Raw genomic sequence first — 26,789 nt, 5'->3', positions numbered from 1 at the left:
GTCGGAGCGTTGCTCGCTGCGAAGGGGCCAAATAACTCCGAGGGGTAAACGACTTCCACGCGTGGCGGAGCCTCGATGGAGCGCCGCGCCGGTGGAGTAGACAGGTTTGGGCATCCGGCGGACTCCGATTCGGCCAAGGACCGTGGTTCCAGGCTCGTTCGGAGAGCTTCGTGCCGCATCGTAGTCACGTACCGTCACCTGGAACCGAAAATTTCAACCTTTTCTCCGTAACGATCATTGTAGCTGGCCTACTTGGAGTAGCCCGATAACTAGGAACCGACCTACTTGGGCCAGTACACAATCTCCCATCGATGGAATTCACTCTCCAGCACTTGGCTGTGCGTGTATGTGTTTTTGGTATTCGTGGGTAGGCTTTCAGAGACGTTTTAACAAATCTTTATCTTTAGGTCGCTTGTGGCCTACTTAGAGGATCTTGGGATTCTTCACAGTGAAAATTATTCTACCCTTAGACGATAGGGTGTATCCTCTAAGAATGGAATGAAAGATTTTCTTGTTGGTTGGTAATTGTTAGGTAACCTACTTGTTTAAGGTTTTAGAATTTTTATCAGCGGAAGTCGTCCTTCAGGCCTTGTGTTTTTTATTTTACAATTTGTCTAGTTACAAATAGAAACTAGACTCTACAAGTAGATACCCCCATAAATTTCAACATTGCCTGATGGCACAGTAACGAGTAGCTAACCTACTTGGGGTATCTCTGAATGTTTATCAGTGAAACTCATCCAGCCTCGTCTGTGCGGTACGCATTTTGCATTTGTTTTCCGAAGTTGATTACTGGACTGGTGGTCTTGTTACACATATCAAACATTTGAATATAAAAGTGTCTTTGAAAACGACTTCTGGTGTCTTTAACGAAACCCAATTTTTCGAGGATTCTAGAATATTTTCAGTACGGATCAGTCAGCTTTAGAAGAGTAGAGATTAGTTCTACGAGTTCTCATCGGTATATTCGGAAGATCCAAAGGTTTCGATAGATTTCAATAGATTTCATCCCCCAGAAACCTTTCAACTGGAAACCTTTCTCCCTCTAACGTAGAACGCCATTGTTGCAATTTCAAAATATCTCGTTTGCTGCAATTGCCTGTCCCTAACAATGCCAAGAGAGCTACCATTCCGTCTCTTGGCGTACAAACAAATCGATTACGGTAATTAGAGCGTGCAACGCTCAAAGACGTCCGGGAGGGAAAAAAAAGAAGACTGGTAGCGATAACCCAGCAGTTCTCCGCGAACGTCGTCGAACCAGCTCGGTAATAATGCACGGCGAAGGAGGAATACGCGGAGGAGACGTTTTACCTGGCTGCAATGCTCACGGATGCATTTTCCATCCCCCTATTCATTCGCGCGCACGGTGGCTGTTCTGACCCACTTCCATCTCGGGGAATAAACGGCGCACCACCCACGCAACGGGATCCTCGTCGAGTTTCATTCGAACACGGAGTCCATTGACACGACGGTCGTTGTTTCAACTGGGGCGGTGACTTCTTGCGGAATTTTTTTTTTTTTTTTTCTATGTATATTCGAGCGCCTCGCCGTTTTCAACTGTGCGGCAAACTCGAACGCATAATTATTGGAATAAAGAAGGGGCTTTAGGATTTTATTTTTTAATGAATCATAAATGAGATGGAATATTACTTGTATTTCATATGTTTATATTAATGTGTCTGAACAATATTTTATAGACTTCCTTTATATAATATTCTAGTACCCTCAGAAGTGACAGTGTTTGAAGATCGTAGACACGCTGTATAAAGCAACGCCAAGTGTAGTCGAAATAGCCTCAGAGCAAGTTCTCCCTTTTGTGGGTTTCAGGATATTTTAAGATTCTATGGGTCAATGTCCAGGAAACTTTTCAGGTCAGTTAGCTTAACAAGTGTGGAGGTCGTCGACCACGTTTAGGAAGCTTTGCTTTTGGCCAAATCTCATTTCTGGAGGTTTTTGCCGACCATGGAGACCATTAACTACTAACCAAAGTAATTAATCATACTCAGGCCAGGACATCACTCTATCTAAGGAAGGGTACCGGTTCAGATATTCTCAAGAAGTAATTTCAAGACAGAGTACTACCTAATCTATACTCAAAAATTATTCCGAACATAAAGTACGACTTTATCCAAGCCCAAAAATACTTATCCGAGGTATACTACTTATTCCCAAGAATTATTCTCAAGTTACCCTATCAATTTTCAATAATTAAATTGAACTCACTCACCACAGATTACAGAGCACAGTATCTCCGCCTTCGATCACCCCAACCTCTACCAACTTCCCTCCCTATTACCTCCGCAGTGCCCCAGAAGACACCATTACCCATCGGATTAACCCCCGATCCTATTCATTAAAATCCTTTGACTCTCATCGCTTGCGCAGACCGAGCAACATACGTAAAGCTCCAGGTTCGACCTATCCAGTGTGCGAAAACGATAACCAGGATCCCTTTGTTAGCGAGTTCACCCCGTTCGTCGACCGCGCGCGAATAATTGCCGGGCCTCTGCGGCTTTTCCACGTCATTTCACAAACATTCGCGCAGGTAGGACAGTGGCTGTTGTTCGGGAAGAGCAACTTTCGACGTCCGTAGAGGTGATTCGCCTTTTTCGGGGCCTGTCGACGCGAACGCACGCGCGCACGATCCTCTCATGGTCCTGGGCCCCCACCCAGGGCCCCTCTAATCGCGAATTCGTGACGACTCGCACTTTCACTCGGTTCGTTCGCCGTTTCTGCCTCTTTTGCTTTTCTTTTTTCTGCCTGCCGTCGCGCGGGACCGACGACACACGTTCGATTTGGGAATGCGCGACCGTGCCCGTGGAATATCGAGTGCTTTTCTGCTGTCGTGGCGTATCCGTGTGGCGCGCACTGTGCGGTTTGCGTGTGGGACGACTGCGGGAAGAGGCGACGCAACGCACTGACAGGGGAGGTCGTCCGTGCCACGGTGACGGTCAGGGGTGAGCAATGAGTGCATTCTTGGTTTTTCTGGGGATAATGTTTGGCGAAGTGGCGTTGGTAACTTGGTAGAGTTTGGTGGTTAACGAGGAGAATTTTTTGAAGGAGTTCAGTGGAAGGATACTGATTCCTATCTGAGGGTAGCTCTTCGGGATTTTTAGTATTTTATTTTCTGCGGATATTTTATATTGGTACTTCAGAGGTGACATACCTTTAATGGGGATTATTGCTTGCGTACGCTGTCGTGATCACATGAATATAAATATATGATAATTGAACGTACTGTTCAAAAGATGACTTAGTATTGATTTGACAATTTCTGAACTCCGCGCAGTTCCGCGACAATGTTAGCTTCGTTGATTAGAGCCGCTTTGTATGATCAGGATTTAGCGTCGAATTGATAATCTAGCCAATCGGTCCAGTTCGCTGTGATAGTTCCCCGGGATTAATATATCAAAGTGGGACAATTAGCGGAGTGATTGCAGGCAAATATGTTTCGCAAATATGTTTCGCAAATATTCCCCTAAGGGATGGCCCACTTTGTATTGGGCTGCCTGGAAAGTCCATGCCGATTTTTAGCAGCCGGCACAGGTCTGAATATGTCGGAACAAATAACATGTATACATTTCTTAAAAGATGGAAAAGTTGTGGAACAAAATGGTAACTATATAATTCAATAAATATACATCAAAATTCAAATATGCCTTTGAATTTTTCTTAAAGATAGGCACGAACTTTCCGGACAACCCAATATCACGATTCGTTCGTACAGACCGCTAGTAAAATATCGAAATATTCTTGAAAGATAGAGGTCGAAGTAATTGTACACCTCAGTTTTGCAACTCTATAAAAATAGAAACTTATAATAATTTTAAAGTAGGTATATTCAACCTAGGAAATTCGATCATTTCCAATCTGTAAGATCTATCTAAAAAAAAAAAAATTTAATTTATGAAACTCAAGAAGGTTCGATTAAAAATAGAACCATCGCGAGCGGTTGTCCGACGGGTGTATTCCTAGTTGAATCGGAGTGGAATAAATTCGGTACGAACTAAATCGTGTCGCGAGTGACGCAGGGAGGGGGGTAGGTTTTCCAGACACCATCGATCGTCGACAGGGAAATCCAGCCGGGGCGAAGTTCTCCAACGGGTGCAAAAGCGGGGAGTTGCACATGCGTGGCGCGTTTCGAGATCCTTGCACGTGCGTCAAGAACCGACTATGTCACGTTGACCCAGTTGACGGGGTCTGGAAGCTCTCGTTGCAACGATTCCCCGTGCTTGCGACTCGATGCACGTGCACTCGCCTCGCCAGAGGCTCGAGGCACAGCCAATCTCGATCACTATGCGCAATCTTCTGCTAAATATACCCAACGGTCCTGTTTTCCATTAAGCCGTTTGTTGATCCAAGTCGATCGATCCTTGACTCCCTTGACGCAGAATCCGAGTTTCGGACAAGAGTCGACGAAAAAGCTCCATGAACCATGATTGCGATTCTCGTCGTAAATGGAAGGTTCTGTGTTACCAGCCGAATGCCTGGTATTATCGATGGGTCTGTTTGGCAATGTAGAACTCTCTGTCGATGGAGCATACGATCGAGAATCGACGTTGTCGATCGAGACGCTCTGCATTAACGAGTTGTACCGACAGAATGTTCCATGTTACCATGTTAAAACGTGCATCATCCCACCACGAATTAATACTTAAAGTAGTACAATTACTTTCGTGTACATACACTACTAGAAATCGCTTAAATGACGATAGCGATGAAGTTTAGTTGTGCAAAATTATCAAACAATTCACAGCATTACATCGAGGGATTTTCTAACACATTTTCGATTCAACTGGTAAGAAAGGAAATTGCTATCGAGGAAGTTTTACAAGGTTTGAGGTCATGTGTGACGGGAAATGTGGAAAAATACCGATGAAATGGACTTTGCCTGTTAATTGGCGAAGGTGATTTATTTTCCACCAAGGACGTTGAGTTCCCGTCGAAGTTGCAAGTTCGGTTCCGCTCGATTGGTCGCGGAGCCGAAGTCTCGGCGCACGCGATGCACACCGCTCGTGTGCATCTGAATCGCGAGAGCGGGTGGATAACCGTTTCAAGGTGAATTTATAGAAGACTGGCCGGGATTATTTGCGGATCCGCTTCTGGGGGAATGCGCGTGGCATCCGCGAATTTGTTTAGGTTGACACAAGAAGCTTTGGTCCTGCGTTCTACCGCCGTATCCTCATTGTTTTCTCGCTGACAACATCTAACGTAAAGTTTAACCCTCTTCGGCAGTGGCTCTCAATTCTCCTTCAAATTAGATTTTTAAATATTAGTTAAATTACAATTCGATCGAAATATTTCGTTTAAGCAGCAGTTCTTCGCTCTTTTGGCGGGACGAGTTGGTCTTAGTTACAATATCATGCAAATTCTGAACCAACGCGCGCTTTAATGTGCGAATAGGCTCGTGTACCTGGACAGTGGGGACCGTATACACATGTAGCAACGAGAAAGCGGTTCCTGCTAAATTTCAGGAGTCAAATTCTTTGTAAATTCAAATTGATCACTCGAGTTCTGCCGCTGCTTTCCCTCTCGATTTCTCTTTTTACTTTTGAAGCGTAAAGCGACGATATTTGAAATGTATTATTGGTGAAAGGTATGCTGGTATCGTTAAGACAATCAGCCGAATATGTTTCTGGCTCTTCACGTTTTTTTTTTTCCTGTCCTTCTCAGCTCGGAGATAACAGGCTCGCTTTCGTCTGCGATTTGCGCAACGATCGTCGTGGGACGAGCTCCGTTTTCGGCCATTGAAATATATTTTCGCGCGCACCTCGTGGCCTTTCGCCGACTCGAAAGCGAGTAGAACGTTTCCGTGTTCGCAGGACCAGGCGGGACGTTGAATAAAAATTATTTAGTCGAGGAAGCAGGACTGTTTGACTCGCATTAACATAATTCGTTTGCATGACACAAATATAGAACACCGCGATGTATTCCTCTTCATAGGCTTTAAATTCACAGTTTCTTCCATCGATCTTTTTCCAAACAATACATTTGAAATACAAAAGCAGATACATCACCGCGTCTTTTCGTATTAATTCTTGATTTTCCTGGTGTCGTGAACGTAGTCCGATGCGCCAGGACAAAACGAAGAGGAAGCGTTTCGGACGGGAACGAGAGAAGTCGAGAAGTGGGCTCAATTGAGGAATATTGTTCGGCTTCGCGAGATCGACTACGAGAGGCGAGGCGAGGCTTTATTGCGCTCCCCTGTGTCCTCCTTTCGCGCGAATCTCGTTTCGGGCTTCGATATCCGAGAGAATAATCCGCGCGACTCTTTAGCGGAAAAAAACCGACGAGCCCTGCTCTCGGAGCGTATCCAGGCCGATGCACTCGAAATCTCTCGATACTCGTGCCCGCGGTGCACCGAAAACTGGTGCATTATTGGGCTGCCCCAGAAAATATCGCTACATTTTAGTCACCTTAAACAAATAACCGTATTCTCGTCTTTTCACCCTATTAAAAATACTGTACGTTAGGGTTGAAAGACTTTTTTAAGTACCGCAAACATTTTTCTTATCGCGCAATGCAGTGGATCATCTTTTACGTTTTCTTAAACTGTCATATTTTGAAATATCAAACCGAAAGTATTCTTTGCCTGATTCCCATTTTCTATTACCACGATGTAACGTACGGTATGCATACAGTATAATATACACATACGTATACAGAATAATAAGAATATTGTTTCGGAAGCTTGTATTTTTTTAAATGACTATAAATTTAAAAAGGTGACTTGTTCCATCGATTTAGGCAACATATCTCTTCGTTCTTCTCCTTCTGGGAGCTTCCAGACTTCAGTTTGAGAAGCGCTGGCTTAATACGTCCAGAGTGGCGAAGAAGCGGCGAAGAGGGTGCGAAAGAAACGGGGAAGGGTGGCAAAGGCAAAAGGACGGGAAAAGGGCTGAAGGGAGGAGGAAAAGGGCAACGGAGGGGGCAGAAATGAGACGTAGGGGGGATGGTGACGAGGGGAAGAGCTTAAAAGGAAGACAGTGGAGGGGAGGAAGAGACGCAGTTGGAGTGGCGAATAAAAAAGGATCCAGGAACGGCAAAAGAGAGCGCAAAAGGGAGAGGGACTGGGTGGATAAGGAGAAACAGAGCGCAAGAAAGACATCGACGACGCAACCAACGTAAAACGGACTCGCGCAAAAAAGGTGCAGGTACAGGAGGTAAAATGAAGTGAGCAAAAACTGGGAGCTGAGACAGGAGAGAGAGAAAGTTCGTTTGTTACGTGAGCTGAACCGAAAACCTCTAAATGGGCATTTAACATGTGAATACAAAGTGTTCGTTGAATATGAAGCGCGAAGACGAAGGAATGAACAAAAAGTATACAATAAAAAATTCGATAAATAATGCCTATTCAGCGCATATATTTTCTATACGTAAAAGATTATACCAGACGGAAGAATGAAAATTAAACAAAAAAAAAAAAAAGAACGAGAATCGATATAGACACACTCGCAAAATTGTCAAACTGATTTTTCGGTTCACCACTCAGCCACAAACCAACTGAAACATGACACACACGCGCCCGCAAACACAGACATATAACCAGCTGTTTTTCCGCATCGTCGGACCGGGAGCACCTGAAACGCATCGGGAAATGCGAAAAGCAGTTGTACTCGATAAAGGAAAAAAAAAACGCTCGAATGAGTCGACGAGAGTAGAAACAATAAAAAAGAAAAGAAAAAAGAATCAAAGTACCAAGTCTGCGGAAGAGATCCGGACGGAGGGGGGTGAAAAAACTGAGAGTGGAGCAAAAAACGAGACAGTAGAGGGCGGGAAAGCGAGGAGGGGAGGAAGAGGGGCCGCCCACGCTCGCGGGAGAGCGAGGAGCGCGCTTTGCTCAGTGCTTTTACTCGGGCGAAGCGCGATGTCGGCGAACCGTGTGTCCCAAAGTAGGTCAGGTCTCAATGGCGGTGCCGCAGAGCGGCCAGTGTCTGCGTGCATGCGCACACAACCGTCCAATGCACATGCAGGCCGTCGGTGCAACGTGCTGCTGCGCTCTTCTATCTTTGAACTATGCGCACCGAACGTCGTCCGCCTCGAACCCTTTTTCCTGCTCCGCTGCGTCTCCGCTTCCTGACGTACTTCCCCGTCCCCGCATCCCGTCGTCTTCCACCCGTGATTTTCACCCAATCGCGAGAGTTTGTTCCTCTCGTCGATGTTTTGGGAAACGTTTCCTGGATTTCCGTCGTTTTTGCGCGTTCGACCCAGTTTCAGGACGATTCCGGCGATGCCGATCTGGGATTTGAAGAAGGAAGAGGAAAATTGTTGTCGTTGGGGATGTTTCGCCCTCTCGTGGCTAAGGTGGAAGTCCGAGGACTTCGGAAGAGAAGGAATTTTTCAATTGATTCTGATTCAATTATCTTCGATCGTCTTTTATTCCGGGATGGGAAAGAAAATTGCTTTAGGTCAACAGAATTATTTTGCTCAAAAAAGATGCGTTCTTCAGAGAATATCTACGTACTTACAAGTACCCAAGTAGATAGATACAGAGCAACAACAAGCACCCTGAACATCTCCTTCTGCAACGAAACTAATAAAAAAACCATCAGAAAGAACAAGAAGACCTATCCTATCCTACCGGAGGATCTCCCAACAAATGTCCCTAAAATAGTAATCTACTGCGCTCCAAAGAAATGTGATCCTCCCGTAATTGCCTTAACCTACCCACATCATCATCGATGAACCACTCGCGAGTGTCCATAAGAAACATAATAGTGCCAGAGCAAACTGCCAGGCTAGATGGACGCCATCCTCCCAGAAGAATCACTCTAAACGACTTCCCTCAATGAAACGAAGAAAGAACGCTCAGGGTGGTGGGGAGGAAGGGACGTAGGAAGATCTAGCCGGAGGGTGTCGATGAGAAGGAACGCTAGACCAGGTCATACCAATTTGTTTCATCAAGCAAACGCGCGTGTGCGAGCCTGTAACGCGTATGATGCAACCGTGGAAGCCGGGACCGTCGTCGTTGGTGCCCGAGCCTTGCACCTACGTGCTCGATATCTCGATTATCGAGCGTCCGAGTTCACCATGGGAATATGGGACATTCCGCAGCTGCGTACCTGCTGCGCTGTAGCTTCGAGACTGAGGTCATCCGGGCGATTTTACATCTCCTTTCCACCTCCTTCCTGCCTTGGCGTCGATCTCTTTTTTTTCTTCTCTTTGTTAATAATTTCCCGCGCTCGCTGTTTATTTTTACGCGCCTATATCGAGGCTCTGGAAATTAGCGCGCGACTGAACCGCTGTTGCAAAAGAAAGCCGAGGAGTCCGAAGGGTTTGACTCGCCTCGCGATCTTTTCAGTTACGATGCGTTTGTTTGCTTTGATTGCCGTATGTAACGATAAGTTGGGTCACAATCGTGTCGTTGTATCAAGATAGCTATGTTACTCTGGCAATCGAATTGTTTTGTTTCCATATGGGACCCAGCTTGAATCCAGCGAAAAGTTCACTTCTTTGTCAGAGCTTCTCTGGTTCTTCCTGCAGCCTCTATCACCGTTTTTCCGTCCCAAATCCGACGGTGTAGCTGTTCGTTGGATGCAATTTTTCGTTCGTGAAAGAACATGCCTGGATAGCGGCACCGTTCGAAGCCAATTTGTTTCATTCGAAGCGTGCATTGTGCACTGTGCGCACGACCACGTCACGTGTTGTCGATCAGATGCAGTTTCGCGCCCACGTCACACTGGTGCTTACCATCGATTTAGAGAGTAGGTCGCAGATGTGCACCTGCTGCGCCTGAAACGTTGTATTAGGGTGTTCCAGAAAATGCTGCGCGTTTTAGTCGACTTTGCTCCCTATTCGTTGAAAATGATTTCCTCGGTGTTTGTGTATTTATGAATAATTGATACTCAGGCTGGATAAGTGGCTGAACGCGGTTATTGGATTTTATTATGTTCACTGTCGGTTAACAAATTCCAGATTTGGATCGTGCAATATTTTCTCGGACACCATTAGAATTACCCTTACTTAGAGTCCACTGTCATATTTTCATTCTGCATCCTCTATCTTTATAATAACAGTATCTTCTTTCTGTTTCAGGTAAGTCGGAAGGATCTCTCAGACGTATTGTCCCTAGAAACCCAACATGTCATCAAATCAAAGTAATTTCACAAATTTTAACGTATCGAGTATCTAAGGTTTGAGAAGGTTATCTCTTAGAGGTATTTCCAGGTGCTAATGGCATACACTCTATTTTGTGTTTTTTTATTATCTTGACGAATCTCTCATGGGATAGATAATGGCTAACGACAGAAAATATCCACTCAAGCCCAATGGTTAGCGTCAGTAAACATCTATTTTAATAATTTACCCTACAGACTAGCTTAGCGAGTCGCGGCTCCAACCATTAGGAGTGGTGATAACATCATCGACCACTTGCTTCAACGATTCACCCCACACATTTGCTTACTGAGCAGTGACTAGACCACTCGGAGTAGTACTTGTATATTAGCTACATAGTTGATGCCTATCGAAGATGTATCAGTCTGTGCTATCAGCTATCTAATATATAGCTTCAAGTACTGTCAGAGGTAACTGCTTGTAAATACGCGTGCAGAATGTGGGGTGGATTGTTGAAGCCAGTAGCTATTTAGTGTTTGAATGGACATTTCCAAAATGATTAGCCATGGTTGACTTCTAGAGCTCGACGAATTGAAATGGAAGTGGCGCCCGAAGTAGAAGGAGCTCAAACCTAGTTTGAATAGGAACTACTAAAAAATACAGCGATATTCAAATACTACTCAAATATAGTCGAAATAGAAACTACTCGAATGTGGATAATCTTGTATCTATTCAAATGTGGTTGGAGTAGAATCTACTCAACTATGGTTTGAGTAGAGGCTATTCAAATTCTAATCCCCAAACCAGTCGAAACAATGAATTTCGCGGGGTGGTGCGATCTGTTCAATGATGGATACGAGACTCGAGTCGATGATCCACGAGGATCCACAGTTTTGCGCGTCGGGAACGATCATCCGTGAACGTCGCGCGGCACGGTCTGTCAATTACTTTTACTTTTAAACCGGCTGAAAGACACCGTGACACAGATCGCTCTGGTCCGTTCGAACGAAACGTCGCGCGTACTTACACAGATCTCTCACACCTACGCCTACGTCAGCCTCGACATCTGGGGCAAGCCGCAGCTGCGAACCTGTCGCACTGCAACTGCAACACCACGACCGAGGTCATCCGGCCAGTTTCGCCTCTCTTTTTCTCTTTCCTCCCCGTGGATGGCTCTCGTTCCGGCTTTTTCACTTTCTTTCACTCTCCACGACGACCTGACGCCACCATTTCTCGCGCACGGACCGTTTCCGATGGTCCTCGCGGGACCATTCGCCCGGTTAGGTTTAGGACTCGATGATTTTTATCTAACTTTATCTAACTTTGCTCTGAGGATTGTTAAAGTGTTTTATTTTTAACTGGGCCAAATAGTTTGATATTAGTAGCGCAGAATGATAGGAGTAATGAGTTTAGATTAGACGTAGTGCATGTGTATTAGAGTTAGGCATGTGCTACAGTCCGATATTGGTCGGTTTAAAAGTTTGTATTAGTTTGTTTATAGTGTAAGTAAGCGAATCAAATTAATATCTTTGGTCTTTAAATAGCTTTTAGGTTGAAGCTTAATTAATTAATTAAAAAAAGTCAAAAACAGGTAAAAATGTAAGTTCTATCGACGTACTCTCGACGTCCATAAAATTGAGTACTAATCACTCCAATGTCGTGCTCGAGGAATTTTTCGGCTGATTTATTCTCGACGACACTACTTGTCGCATTGGAATTGCGTTCTATGTTTATTCAAATGAGAGAACAAAAATTTCCATGTATATTTTCATTTTTTATGGGTACAAAACACCATACCGAAGAAAAGTGACACCTCGTTAAATGCTTGCATTGACTAAAGCGCGAAGAAAAAGTCCTTTCCAGCACGCTCAACCTTTAATTATCCGAAACATGAGCCAGCAATCTCTGCCTCGCATGAACGCTTCCGAGTCGTCGAGAATTCCCTCCGATTTCAAGGCCTTTAATCAACCGTGGACACGATCCAACGACGTCCGCCACGATCGAGAACATTTTCAATAGATCCGATACGCCAATCGGGTCACGTTAACTTCACGACGTTACGCAAACCTGAGTCCTCGAAGAGGATCCCTTGAAGAAAAAAACACTGGCGACTTTGTTGTAGAACTTTCTCAATACAATTAACTCGCAATGTATCAAATTTAGAATGGATTAGATCTACAACCCACCAAATTTAGTAAACCTGTATAACTCACTTGGCTGTAATCGCAACCTTAAAAGACGATACAAAAGTAACTTAAATCTCAACGATGAAACCGTATAAACAAACCACCAAACATGACTCTTGGTCCCATTTACTCGAAAACGATCTTCCTGTCTACCTTAGCGCGAGATTTTCAATTTCGAGACTTAGCCATGACCTGACCCAGTGTGCCCTGGGCTGGCCCGCGGGCCACGTTCCGCCAAAGACCCCATCCTAGGCCGTCCACTTTCCGCGGAATCCAGGAATGTTTGTGGACGGCAGTAACGACCCCCCGAACGATTCATTTCGCGTGTATACCCTTATGGGTACGCCTGGCGAAGAATTCACGGGGAATGAGATTTCCGCGAATTCATTAAGGGTACCAGCAGGCCTCGTACGAGCTTTGCTACATAGATGCTGAACGCTGGAAATAAATGCGTGCATAAAACTTTGCGAGCGAGCAACAGCTCTGCCGTGTGCGCGCCAGTGTGTTGTGGGTTGACTAGAGATGGGATCAAGTCGCGCTCACGTCGACTCTGATTCATTGAAACTCGAATCCAAATGAGCCGGTGACCTTACACTCCTCGATGTTCGATAATTGATAGGTAGGACGGCGTCTGACCTTCGATTAGTCTTGGGTAAATTAAAGGCTCCGGTGCGAGGTCATGTATTACCGTTCGTCATTTATGTGTCAGCTTCTTACTAATCGAAGAGGAAGGCAGGCATGATTCTCTCATGTGTCATAAGGCCTTTTCCTTTCTTTTTCTCTTCTTCGTTTCAAAATTGAACAGGGTCCAATAGTGTCGAAGGATCATTTATCCCGGATAAATATTTGCAATATTTGATAGGTCGAATCAATTTTTAGAATAGCCAGACCCCAGCCACAGTTCAGTTAATTTTGGGCAACCGTGTCGATTCGAATTTGACGGATCCTAACGTAAGACGTCAAAGATCTGTGCAAGATTAATGAAATATCGGCACCCTGAATACCAGCGAACTTATTTCGGTCAAATAATGTCGGATCTCCAATTACAATAGTGTAATTGGAGACCAAAATGAAACAGTTGTAGATTGTTCGCGAGCCAACCATTGGCTTGATCCCATCTCTAGCGTCGGCACACCTGTGCACCGTGTTCACCTGACTCGCATAATCCGCCGACTATAATGTGTTCACATCTAGCAACAAGCTCGGTGTGCTCCCATCCGTGGGAGAGGTACGAAGGGCCGACCATGGAAGGTCCATAATTCTACAAAGTATTCTGCTGGGAAACTTTAATCTATTCCAAGCGTAATGGATTTTCGTGCAATTTTATGGAGCTGGATGGAGGTTTAGTGTTTCAGCTACCAGACTTGTTCCGACCTCAATTTCGAGTACATGATCAAAAATTGTGTTACAATCGGCGTCTGTCAAGGTAGATCTGCATTCCTCGTTGCTACTTGAAGAGTTAAATTGGCGAAATCTAGAGTTGGCATGGCAAGTTTGCGAGCTACAGGTCGACTATCGGAGAACCCCGGAGTCAGCCACACGTGGCTGGCCACGCGAGTCGCGGACACTCGGGAAACGCGGACACCAGAAGTGGGAACCAGGACTCGATCGTTGCCTGATCTTTTCCCCAGTCCTATCCTTTCGTTCCCCGCAAGTGTCTGGTGTTTCGTCATCGGCTATCTCGCGGGGGTATTCGATCGTGAATCTGAGAACGCGCTGTGATCTTTAGTATTGGTTTAGCGCCGATGTCTGGCCAGAGTTTGCGTTAGTTGCCTCTTGGGATTCCTCGGCCAGAAGTTTGAATTGGAAGAAAATTTGTAGCTTTAACGAGCTTAGTTTATTTCTTCGTAGAAGTTTCAACCTGCGGTTATGGGTCTCCGGTATATTTGAGGCTAAGGCAAATATTATTTTGATTTAAGACACGTGTAGGTTTATGACTTCATTGAGTTTAAATTTGTAACACGCCAAAGAAGTACTTCTTGCGTAAATATATCTGCGTATTTTAGGTTAAGATAATATTTCCTTTTTGCTTCGGACATACCGAAGAGGATATGATCTGTGCGAAAGGTTTATGAAGAAACAAACTGAGCCGTTACACTTTTGTGTTCTAATAAGTGGTGGTACGTAAGCAAAATTTCGATTAATGTGACATGGCACAGTTTGATTGGAATAGTGCAGACGTGAGAGACCATTGCTCTTTTAATGAATCGACCAACAATTACAAGGGATACAAACGCTTTTCCATTTTGCAATCCGAGGTTTCGTTAACGAAATATAAATAATTCGAGTCGTTACGCATACAAACATATTCTTCACGCCAATAGGAATCGATAAGTTCTTTTCCATTTTGCGATCCAAAGTTTCATTCTGGAGATATAAACAGTTAAAGTTTCTGCGCGCGCACCCATGCGATCAGCTGACTGGGTTACAAAATAGCGCGCGCAGCGACTTACACCCTTAAACTTTAATTGCCTGTATTTAAGCAACGAAGCCTTAGATTGCAAAATGGTAAAAGACTTCTCGATTTCTTTTTGCCCAAAAAATCTGATCCTAAAAGAACATCCTATGTTTTTCTTTTATATTTTCCTTTCCCAATATTTATTGTTACTAGCACAACTTGAAATACAGATTCAAGTCGATCTAGGGATGATTGGAATAGTCTATGCCTGGCGTTTCAGCGAAGTATCAGTTACCAGAAGAAACTTGGCTCCCTAGTTCCTGGATTTATCAATTATTCGAACAAATCGCGTGGGGGGCGGATGGTAGAAGCATCCTGGCTTCGTGCTGGCCAGCCTTGATTCTATTCACGGGGATACACGTAAGCTCGCCACTGGTTTGCAATCAATTGTGGTGCAAGGAAGGGTTGCGTGTGGTCAGGTTCTGGACGTTCATGCCCACCTGCACGGAAACTTGGATTCCCCAGGACGCGGTGCTGGCTCCTTCAATCGCAGTCGATGCACTCTCATTCGAACCTCGAATACAGTCTGTCATGTTACTGACGAATATAATTCCGATTAACATAGAATACAGTCGCACTTCGTCTTCCGAACAAAGGACTCGATACAATGCATTAACCTTGAGAAGGCCTAACCTCGAGTCAGAACAATAATTTCCACTCTCGACCAAGACCATTCTTGTCTCCAACAATGAAGGTATCCCAAAAATAAATTCGACCTTCGTCCTACGTTTAATTCTGAACCAGTGGTTTCTGAAACAAGACCTAAGAATACGAATGATCCCAAAAATTCGTTCACCTCGAAACTCATGCTTCTCGGCGAAGTTGATTCAAACCGTGCATAAAGCACTCGCGAAAACCCTCTTTTGCCAAGGTTTCGGTTCGTTCTCCTAGGGTAATCTCGCGGAATAGACCGAGAAACTGCCGGTTGAAATTTCCATTTCGATCAGCTCGAAAGCAGAGTCGCGGCGGTTAGCCGGGCTCGTAGTTCAACCGCGATGGAGCCGTGGCTAGCGTGTTATTTGCCAAAAAAGATGCTACCGATAGCGCTGGGTATGATTGTCGGTAATTTGCGGCGAAGGGGCCACCGCGGTCGTGAATACAATCTATTATTACATCGCGCTGTGTCCACCATAATGCGCTGCGGTTCGACGTTAGTACCTATGGCCACCATAATACGCTGCACTTTGGTACCGGCGGTGTACCATTTGTATGGGCTATTTTAACGTTTTCTAGCGACTGACGTTCAATTCTCTCTTGGCTACGAGCTCTCCCGCGAGATTCAGTTCCAGCTAGGACCGAATCGCCGGGAATGTTATTCGAGTTGGAGATTGTTTGGAGGTCTTGCGGTGATCTTGAGAAACGTAATGGCCTTGGCGCATTGAATTCCGGAGTTTAAGGGATTGGAACCGGGAGTGGCGGGGGTGGGAGGGGAGCTAATCCAGACGTAACCGATGATAGGGTAAGCCTATGCTAGATTTGAACCTTGGATCGTAACTTAGCCTAGATTTACGGTGGTCGAGGTTACGATGGAGGAAGGTATTTCTATTTTAAGTATTCATGTCGGGTGTAATCGTACCTCGAGTCCGGGACTCTGATTTAACCTGTGACGACTTAGGGCCCGGTTACGTATATGGTACGTGTAACTCAGTCGAAAACGTGACGCGGTGCTCCAAACCTGTGTTAGAATTGGATCTTCGATCGTAACTTGTGCTAGGTTTAAAATGTTTGAGTTTACGATAGGGGAGGTGGTATTTCTATTTTAAGTATGATATAGTTGGGCCTATTTATGAGGATATCGTTTATAGTGAGATAACTTGGAATAAGGAATGATCTACGTTGCAGTTAACTCGGGCAGGAATGCTTGGGTATCAAGTTTATTAAGGAGTATGGGTGATATTTGAGATTTATTTGAGAAAAAAAACTGTCGTGCATATCAATTTCAAACTTTACCAGTATATTTTCTTACGTTTAACGAAACTCTGAGAATTTTGTCAAATATTAACCCTTTGACGAGTAAGCATTTTTATGCGGTAGTGTGGGAAATACACACGGTTGTAATAAACAATATTGCATGCCCGTACACGTCAAAGGATTCATAGTAAACACTTTCAACTATGTTTTGATCAATTTTATATACACAAGACTCGCGATTAAAAATTCGAATAATATATTAATTAACGTGTCTGTCCTCCATAATTCTCAGCAATTCATGTATAAGTATGCGGCTTAAAGCATCGGGAAATAAATCATTCTACTACTTGCATGCAGAAAAGAAACCACTATATGCAACTCGAGCCCGTTCAATGTCTTTTCTGCATGCAACAAAAATCATTATACCGGTTGCAACTGTCGAACAAAAACGTTTAACTGACCTGCAACGCAAACCACACACTCTGCTTCCTACTTTTGATGCAAATCGGTCAGCAGCTTTTACACATGCCTCGACTTATTTAGCAATCTTTGCGTACGATACAAATCGTTTCACATATTGTAATCTTCGCGCAAATCGCTCTGTTGCTCGCACGCGTGATGCAGATCCTTCAAACGACTTGCATACAGGGTGTCTCGTAGAAGTAGCCAAGAACGTGGAACTCTATGTTAAAAATTAGGTAGAAAACATGAAATCAAATTTAATTGCTTCGTTTTAGACCAAACTAATTAGTTGAGACTTGTTTATGTTTAACAACGACAATTCAAGTTTAAAGGGTGAAATCACTCTCCAAAAGCTCACTCCTATGTCACCAACTCGGAAACGGTTAGAGATCAAAGAAAATTTGTTTAACAAATCTTGTAGTATGTCAAAAATCATACAATTTTTGTTCAGAAATTTGTCCTCTATCTGTAACCGTTCTGAAGTTGACGAATTGAGGGTCAAACTTTCGAGGGTGGTTTCGCCCCCTCCTCCCTAAACTTGAGCTACCACAGTTAAAATAAATACGTATGCATTACTTTTGATTGTTTTGTAACTCTATAAAGTTTCGTTCTTTCTTAATTTCGATCTTTCCGAAGGCTAACCAGATTATCTGACCACATACAGTCACAATCCCCTTCAGGGCTGATCTTTCTTCCCACAGTTCCGTGTCACCCTGTATGCAAGACTGGCCGATCAACGATCGCAATTTACCGCCGCGTAGGCTAGTCGGTTCGAGGAAATTATATTACGAATGGTCATTCCAAAGGAAATACTAGGAGAATTTAAAAGAAATACAGGGACACTTCAAACTCTAATGTATCACGAACGATGTTTAAAGGTTTCCTGTCAATTAATAAATGCACATGCACGATGCCAGAATAGGTGGATTTAAATTATTCCCTTACATTGATAGGATAGATAGAGCTAGACTATATTTTATAGTACTCCCGTGGCACTATAAAGTATGTTTTTCTTTTAGAATACTAAATACATCGATTCTGAATCTTTCCAAAAAGTTGTTACGTCATAATACAACGTTCTATTATTAAATAGTGGTAGGTTTATTTAAATACAACTAGGAAAGTGTACAGAAAGGAAATTTATTTTCATTGCATACCTTTTGCATCTTCCTAAATGATTTTCCACTGTATTTAAATGACTCGATTATTCCTCAAACGATTCAAATGGTACTTGATTAAACATTCTACACTCCACCCAGTTCACCAGAGTGAGAAAGTATTTTTAATTCCGTCCATCGTAACGAGGGACTTCCCCAAGTGCCACGGATGCCTGATATTCACGAATTGCCACCAGCTGGTGCGCAGTGTCGCATTGATTCAAATTTTCGCGGGTTCGTTCGCGCGCTGGATTGGCTACTACGTTAACGAGGACCCCTCAAAGGAATAGCTTACGCAAAGGCTCCGTAGAAAGTGCGCCTTTGACTCTTTATTACCCATAATTTCCTATGATGTTTACTGCCGCTATGAATATACAGACTGTTATTAATATCGCGACGTTTATCCATCATTACCAGCTGCACAAGTTTGGGAGAGCTATTAAGGGGACAGTCTGCTAGTTCCAGATCAAAACTTCGGTTTCCTGCATTTTCCTCGAAATTATAATATTTTTACTATTTAAAATGATCCTTATTTCTATTATCTACGGTATTAATACCTCGTTTATTATTACGGTTAGCTATACGTAAGAATTCATGTAACGTCCCTATAAGTATACTAACGAGCACAAAAAACTTTTATTTAAGGAGTCAATTACACGAAAAGAAATCGTTTAGTATTTTCGTGGTAATAACTCGCTCGTTATAAGAGCAAATGACATGCAAAAAAGAACGTACACAACCATCATAAGTATACTAATTAACAGAAAAAGTTTCAGTTTAATATACTCCGTAACTTTTTTTTCGAAACAAAGTTTCAAATTAGCCTACTTTAAAACTCGAGACATAAATCTTAAACTTGAATTTCGAAACCTAATTTAACGAACACCCGTGGTCATTATCGATCTTGATCGATGAATCGCGTGTGAAAAATAGTAAATGGTCAGAAGTTACCATTCATCATGCGACAAATTACGCTAACGACCCAGCGAAATAGTAGAGGGGACGAGCATACTTTCGTTGCTGACATGATTTTCATGTTCTAGTTGCCATTAAACTCTTGCTTTCTTTTGGGACGGTGGAGATGTCGGGACGAGCTCGTCTTTCACTTTTGTTTTCGTTCGATCCCTTTCCTCTGGTTTCCATAAAAACTTTTGTTTAAATTTTGTTTGATGTCTGGTGACGTCCAGTCGCGTTTCACGTACGTCATTCGATTCCATTCTAATCGTGATTGATTAATGAGGAGCATGAAGAACTTTTAGGTTCTTGATTAGTGGCTCTCTTCGCTATCTGCTATTTTCTATAGCGTGTTTTATAAATTATAACCAATCTCGATACATTAATCAGCAGCTGTCCTCGTTTAGAATTGTCGCGTGCTGGCTCGCCTATCATAATGGAACATCTGCGAAGTGTCTGGTGTTGATAAAACCTTGCAGGTCTTTAGATTACTTAACGTCAAGGCAAACGAAAGTAACTTGTGCTTAATTAGTAAACCATTCGCCAAAGATCACTCTTGTACTATTTTTAAGACTAGGAGTAAAAATGAGTAAACATACTCGATTAAAAAAGCGTTTCATCTTTCATAATCAAAGGTTCTAATCAATTTATTTTTTAATTTTGTCTATTCTATCGCTCTGACTATTCTAATCTTTTACACACAACAAGGGTGTAACGTCTTACTTGGTCGTAAGAAGCATATTTAAAAAATATGAAATAATCGTCAAAATAATAAGATTTCTCCATTTTTTAAAAATTGAAAATATTGCACGTTCGTTTACGGTTCCGGGGTAGCAATTTGTAGAAAGGAGCCTCAGCAGCGGCGATTTTCACTCGGGAAATTAGTTTGCTCGACTTCTCCAGGCCCCGAGCCTTTATTTTTGCCTCGCGTTTATTGCTTTCCAGAACGAGATCGAGATCGAGATTCGTTCCATTGTTGTTGGCGCGGGAATTACTTTCGCTGCTTTCGATTTTCACGACCAACTTCGTCTGATAGAGACGACACTGGGCGTACGACTTTCGTCCTCGATTGTCGCTCGTCATTCTCACGGTACACTGTAATTTCGTTGGAAATTAAAATTAGAGCTTTCTGGCTACTCATTTGGGAAGGAAAATTTATTTCTGCGCAACTTTGCTCATCTACTTTCCATCTTTAGCGAAGGCATCGTAAAAATTGAATGAAATTCGACATTTTTAATTATTCCGCTTGTATTATTAAATATAAAATATACGTTAATTTTATTCTTAAACCAAGGAAAAAGGTAATCGGAAGTAATCTTCCTTGCTTAATTTAAAAGAAAAGGAAGATAATTAATGTATGCAGAGTCTCCGGTGACGTAGTGCCCTTCCAGTTTTTATCCAACGACGGTGTACACTGGAGAAGATGATCAACGATCCCACTTAATACTTTTAGATTACTCCATGATCCTATTACGGCTTGACGCCAATCAGCGTTCATATTGTAGAACAAAAAATGCTTGGGATACCGCCAGGGTGTACCCTGCCTCGGCGAGTCATTAGAATCATTTCCAACCGATTTCATCCAGTCCTTAACGCCGTTTATTATTTATTGTTCCGTAAAAGTGGCTTGAATTATTCTACGGCGTCCACCGGCGTTCGCGCCACGTGCACGTGAGCGGTATCACCGTAAACCAGATTCAAGATCAGGTTCAACGAGTTTGCTGGGAACATCAAAGTGGAATATAAATCTTGCTGCTTTCCACTTACTTTCTTGGGGGCATTTGCAAAGATTTGCGACACGCGGTCAACCGGCGTCGAGCTTGGCGATCGAAAGTGAATCGCTGGGAGTCGGGAAACGTCGGTTCCGTCGATGTCTTTCAAAGCTGCGAAATTACAGTCAAGGCAAACTGCCAGTCAGGAGACACCGCGTCACAGACAGTTCTGCGTTTATCGATTTCTTTCCTAAGTTCAAAATCAATTTTAATGCGAATTTAAAAATAAGTTTGCTCTTCGTTCAGTTGCTTCTTTTCGTTGAATTTCTTACATAATTTTGTAGATATAACTTTTAAAATACATGTAATAAATAATAATTTAGATCTACATAAAAGGGTGTCCACGAAAAGGTTTTTTTTTTATCTAGAGAGTCCGTGATAGGGTAAAGTTTAAAAGACCTTTGTCTGCACGGCGGGTTCAGTCAACGGAACTGAAATGTCACGATCGATCTTTGATCGAGTGAAAAAAAAAAAATAAATAAAAAAGAGGGGGCACACCGCGCCTCGAACAAGTGGCCCCCAGCGGGACACGCGAACTCCGCTTGTTTCGCGTCATTGCGCCTTTATCAATCTGAAAAGCGTTAATGGGAAAAGTGACGGTGCCGTGAAATTGATTTTCAACCGGATCCGCTCGGGATACGTCGTTACTCCGTGAAATTAATTTCGATGTACATCCTTGCACAAACGTTCGAAGCAGTTTATTATTTTACCCCTACGTTTTCAAAAATATTGATACTAATTAACTTTCTTGTTGATCTTCAGCAAAAATCGTTTCTTTCTTTGCTACAATGTGAGTAATTTAAATAAAGATATTTATTAATGCTCAACATAAGTTTCTTACATTAGATACAATTTTTGTCTTTTTCTTCATATTTACTCTGACGATCGGCAAGAACTTAATTATGCCTGCCACCCTGAGAAATTAAAAAATCGCCGTTAAAAGAAATTCAACAGTAATTGATGGAAACATCCACTTTGTTTTATTGTACTTAATCTTTTTAATTTGCAACTATTTCTCAATGTGAACGACGTACCTCTGGACCACCCTGTAGCCACTCGAACTCTACTTGGTGGCAGATGAATGGCTCCCTTCGCGCTGTTCCTTTTTTATTGATCGAGTGGCGCTAATTTTATCAAGCGAGCATGATCTATCTGGAACCACCCCGGTTTTTAAGCTCTTCTAACATCGATCCTCTTGGGTAAAAATGACAACCGCTCGGAAAAAGTCGTGCAATCGATGAATTTTTACGTTTGGCAAGAGGGGTACGATTAGTGATACGTTTTCGAGACGCTCGAAGACCAGTCCGTCTCGTTGGTCGGAGCTCTGTACACACACGGGGACCGAACGACTCGGTAAAAAGCTGCTTTAAAAGGGCAATTGACCGTGAAAGGGTGGCAAAAAGTGTGCCACGGATACAGGACACGCAGCATTGTCTCGACGAAGGCCGACACGACGATTCGACGCGGAAGGACCCTGTGTTCTCTTTGCTTCCTTCGGTTTCGTCCTGTTGGAACGGGGCCCTCTCGCGTCTACGCGGGGTCGTTTCACGGTGAAAACGATTACCTCGCCGAGTGCGACCCGTGGAAGTGTTACGGTGATCGCTTAGGGGCGTTGAGGTTATAAATCGCTAACAAATTTACGCAAATGTTTTGAATTATTACTCATCGATCAACTTTATAAAATTGCAACATGTAATTACAATTTTAATTGCAAGCTAAACAGGCAAAGTCAGTTGTCGATAAATATCAATCGACATCAAGAATCGGAATTTATCAAGCTTCGTCGTGAAGCATCATAACTTATTATAAAACATCATGCAATCACCAGGAATCATCAGTCATCACCAGTTATTACCAATCATCGTCGATCGTCACGATCGCCATCGAACATCGTCACGAAACATTGTCAGTTATCATTAATCATTATAAATCATCACCTATCGTTACCATTCATAGATCATGATTCATCAGAAATTCATTCATCAATCATTTATCAATCATTGTCAATTGTCAGAGGTCAGAGGTCAGAGGTCAATGGTCAACGAACACACCGATGTTTTTTCTACCCAGTAAGAAAAATTAACCAAGCAGAGAAACAATTAGAGTCCAATTTCCTAATCTTCAAGCTTCTATGAAACCACAAGTCTGTATCATTTTTCCGAAACCTCGTATAATAGGGACAACACTTACGACTTTTCCTCGTCACGTGCATGGCCTGGCGTGTCAGTAGAGTCGTTTTTGGGTCGCTCTGTACGGCAACGTGCTGCACGCTGGCATTGAGTTGTAGTCGTAGTAGAATAGAGCAACTAACCACGAGACGTCAGTAGGACAGTGAAAGGCGACCTAGACCAAGTCTCTCCGCCGCAATGCTGCTGGAACTTGACAAACGCCGCTGTTTTCGTGTACGTGCATGCGGCTCGTCCGTGTCCCAGGTGTTCGCATGTTGCATCTCCCGAGGCATGCCTTCTGTTTTGATACAAACGAAATCCAATCAGATCACCGCGACGATTCAAAAGTTGACAAACCAGCCTCGTATTCATTTTATTTTATCATTAAAGAAGAAACTAACACTTGGTTATTTACACGGCCTATACATTAATTAATACTCACCCTATATAACTAGTTATATATATATATGAGTTATGAAAAACTATATCAAGAATTTCTAGTGTGTCCAAATTAGCCTTGTCGAGCATTAAATTATTACTTGGATTGGCAGTAGATAATGTACTTTCGATTATCGATGAAAAGACGGTTTACAAGGTGTTAGAAGAACCGTTTGCCAGGTTTATGTTGGAGAAGTGCGCACGTGGGCTCCCTCTTACGTGATATTTGAGTCCCCCATTCAAGCCTACGGCAAGCATACCACGACAATTTATTACCGGAAATTTCTTTTCTCGTTGCATCATAGCTGGTTCCACAGGAGTCTATGAGATCCCGAACGAAATCACAATGCGCGAGGAATTCCTAATTGGTCGCGCGAGAAATCACCGTCGATCGACCGTGCGGTATTTTTCAACTCATGCCGCAACGTTTATTTCCTCACCTCTTTTCCTGTCGCGTAAAAACAATATTCCTCGTGTACCTCGTGTTATTTATAGCAACTAAATGAACAAATCACAGTATTCACGTGAATTTCACAATTGTATCCGAGCTTATTTCGTATTGTCGTTAAAGCATGGTATTCTCTTGATTCAAATTCTGTTTTAACGACACTAAATTCTATTTTAACGACTGCGTGATCTGCTTTACGAACGGAATATCCCTCGACGTCTGACACCGACTAAACAAGTTAATAACTCCATCCGACTTCCAAAAGATATTAAACCAAGCTTGCAAACAACCTCATAAATTTTAAATTAATTCCGATAAAATTATCCTCGACTCCATTCCCCTGCAAACAAACTCAGACCTAAGAAAAAGATCCTCGGGAACAGAGAACACCTTTCCGACGAGGTGCGGGATCAGAGATCGCGAATCGTCGAATTCCTCCGGCGTTGAATATTCATGGAGCCGATTTCTTGCAAAATATTCGCGACGCCAGCCGGTGGAACGATTAAAAGGATGATTTCGAGACGTGATTCATCGACGGGGCATCCATGGCGGGCGACAGAATCGCGAATCGGGCCCCATTGCCGCGAAGGTTTTCACTTCGGGAGGCGAGTTGTCCGAAAAGGATTTACGATCGGTAAAAAGGCGACCGCTGCGGCGGCGTTTCGCCATCGGGAGCGTGCACAGGAGAGCTGGTGCTCTTCTCGTAGCCCTTTCGATTTCGTTCCGATTGCAGGCTTCGATATGTGTGTCGACATTGCCCCCCTTAACCGGCGAAAGTTCTCAGCTAATTGAACTTCTTAATCTCTGACTCGTTCCCAACCGAGGATCGCCCCCTAATGAGGGTTTCAATGTTCTTCAAGTTTAACTGGGACTGTAGAGGGTGGATCACAAAAATAGGAAACTAACGTAGTAAATTAGTGTCGCAATGATTAATCAACAAACCGTTCTACGTTGCTAGCAGGATAATCTACCTTACCAGCTCATATCGACAGAATAAAACACCCCTCACAAAGTACAAGAAATATTAGGTTGTCCAAAAAGTTTCTTTCGTTTTATTAATAAGTAATACATGCACAATATTTTGTGTTTTATGTTACAGTACTGAATTGTGCACGGTTCATTTTGCTCCATTACTGTTACAACATGAATATCTATGAAATTAGATTGTCTGTTTATATAACCACGACCACGTAAAATAATTGAGTGCAACTCGCGAAAGAAACTTTCGGGACAACCTAATAGAAGAAAATAGAAATAATTGTAGTATCGTACCTCTAACGAATTTTTGTTCTCTTTCTATTCGAGTTTCCAAGGTCCCAGCCCTACGAGTCTCGACATCCACGTATCTAAACCAAGGTCTAGGTTTTGTTAGCGTCACGGTAGGGTGGAAAAGTCGCAGATCACGTCCACTCGAAATCTTATAGTCGACAGGAATCAATAAATTCTCGTCGAACTACACGGGGTTCTGCTGGAATAAATTGATTCGCAGAAGGTTGTATGCCCGACGCGCATGGAATACACGCGACGCGGTGCGCTCCACGACGTTAAACATTAACGGGTCAATGGCGCACTGAAACGACACTACACCGTAAACACATTCGTATTCTTAGACGGTCTTTCGGAGGTCAGCCACCGTGGACGTCCAATTAACGTCCAAATAAAATCCGTCCGCGCAACGTTTCACCGTGTTTTATTATCATCCGTGGAACCATTCGACAGGAAGCATCACTGGGGCAACACCCCTCGAATCGTTCCTGCTCGCTAAAGAAAACAATCTCGCTGTTACGCCGAACGGATGAGTTTCGTGCCCGATTTCGACAAGTTTAGCAAGATAGCTGGAAGTTGAAGAAAGTTAATATAATTAAAAAGATTAGAAAGATATATATTGAATTAATATAATTTAAAAAATGAGAAAGTTAATAATATTCTTTATTGTAGTACAACTTCCTCCATAGATAATTGAATCTAATCCTATCCATATGTTACACGTGCAAGGTGTACCGTGAAAATAAAATTCCAATGATTCCTTAGGATAAATTAGGAAATGGATAGTGGGTACTTTCTGGCCACCCGTTACGTGGTCGTATGCGCGTTCTAGCCCGCAGACTCCTACTCACTGTCAGTGAAAACCGCGGCGGCAGGATGGTCAGTGCAATGGAACGCGAGGGAAATGAGGAAAGTCGGGCACCGACGAAAGTGAGAGGATACAGGCTACAGGGTGTTCCAGTCGGTCTGTTTCCTTTCTGTCAATCATGGGGTGAAAGGAGCCCGACAGCGAATGGTTTCCGTTCTGCTCAGTTTCGTTCGCAGTATTCGCTGTCGCAGATCCTGTGATCTCTAATTATTTTCCAGAAAAAGCGTGCATTAAACTCGAGCATCTCGTTGCAAACTTGTACAATTTGGACAACTGCCATCCACAGTGACTCCCAAAAGCATTCATACTTAAATGTCAACGATGAATGTTGCTATTTATTGCTACGATTACTTTTAATTTTTGTTCACGCTTGAAGCAAGATCCCATGGATCAATTACGGGCCCAACACAGAGGAAAAAGTCGGTTGAGAACGTGGAATTCCATTGGCCACTGAACAAAGCCAATCGCGATTTCGGGGAAACGTGGTAGGTGTTAGTCGCAGAGAAAGAGAGAGCTCGCCGTTATAAATAATGCCGTGACGCACATAAGTTAGACATTTAAAAATACAAAGTGCATCTCGAAACCGCTCCTGAGCGAATGATAAATCGCGGCCGCGATTTTGACGATTTATTCCTGGACACCTTT

The 26,789-nt window shown here is 43.2% G+C and overlaps 2 protein-coding genes across 4 annotated transcripts in view; one reads left to right on the top strand and one right to left on the bottom strand.

Moving 5' to 3' along the window:
- Window positions 1-26,789, top strand: part of LOC128886065 (solute carrier organic anion transporter family member 74D) — a 113,008-nt gene that overhangs the window by 62,846 nt on the left and 23,373 nt on the right. The window lies entirely within an intron of this gene.
- Window positions 25,037-26,789, bottom strand: part of LOC128886076 (keratin, type I cytoskeletal 9-like) — a 60,793-nt gene continuing 59,040 nt past the window's right edge. Inside the window, exon 5 of the mRNA XM_054140632.1 lies at window positions 25,037-25,245. The gene's annotated coding sequence lies outside the window, so the exon portion shown is untranslated. The remainder of the gene's footprint in view (window positions 25,246-26,789) is intronic.

Source organism: Hylaeus anthracinus, unplaced genomic scaffold (assembly GCF_026225885.1).
Source record: "Hylaeus anthracinus isolate JK02 unplaced genomic scaffold, UHH_iyHylAnth1.0_haploid 11982, whole genome shotgun sequence".
Taxonomy (NCBI): domain Eukaryota; kingdom Metazoa; phylum Arthropoda; class Insecta; order Hymenoptera; family Colletidae; genus Hylaeus; species Hylaeus anthracinus.
This window is presented reverse-complemented; position numbering and strand designations above follow the sequence as displayed.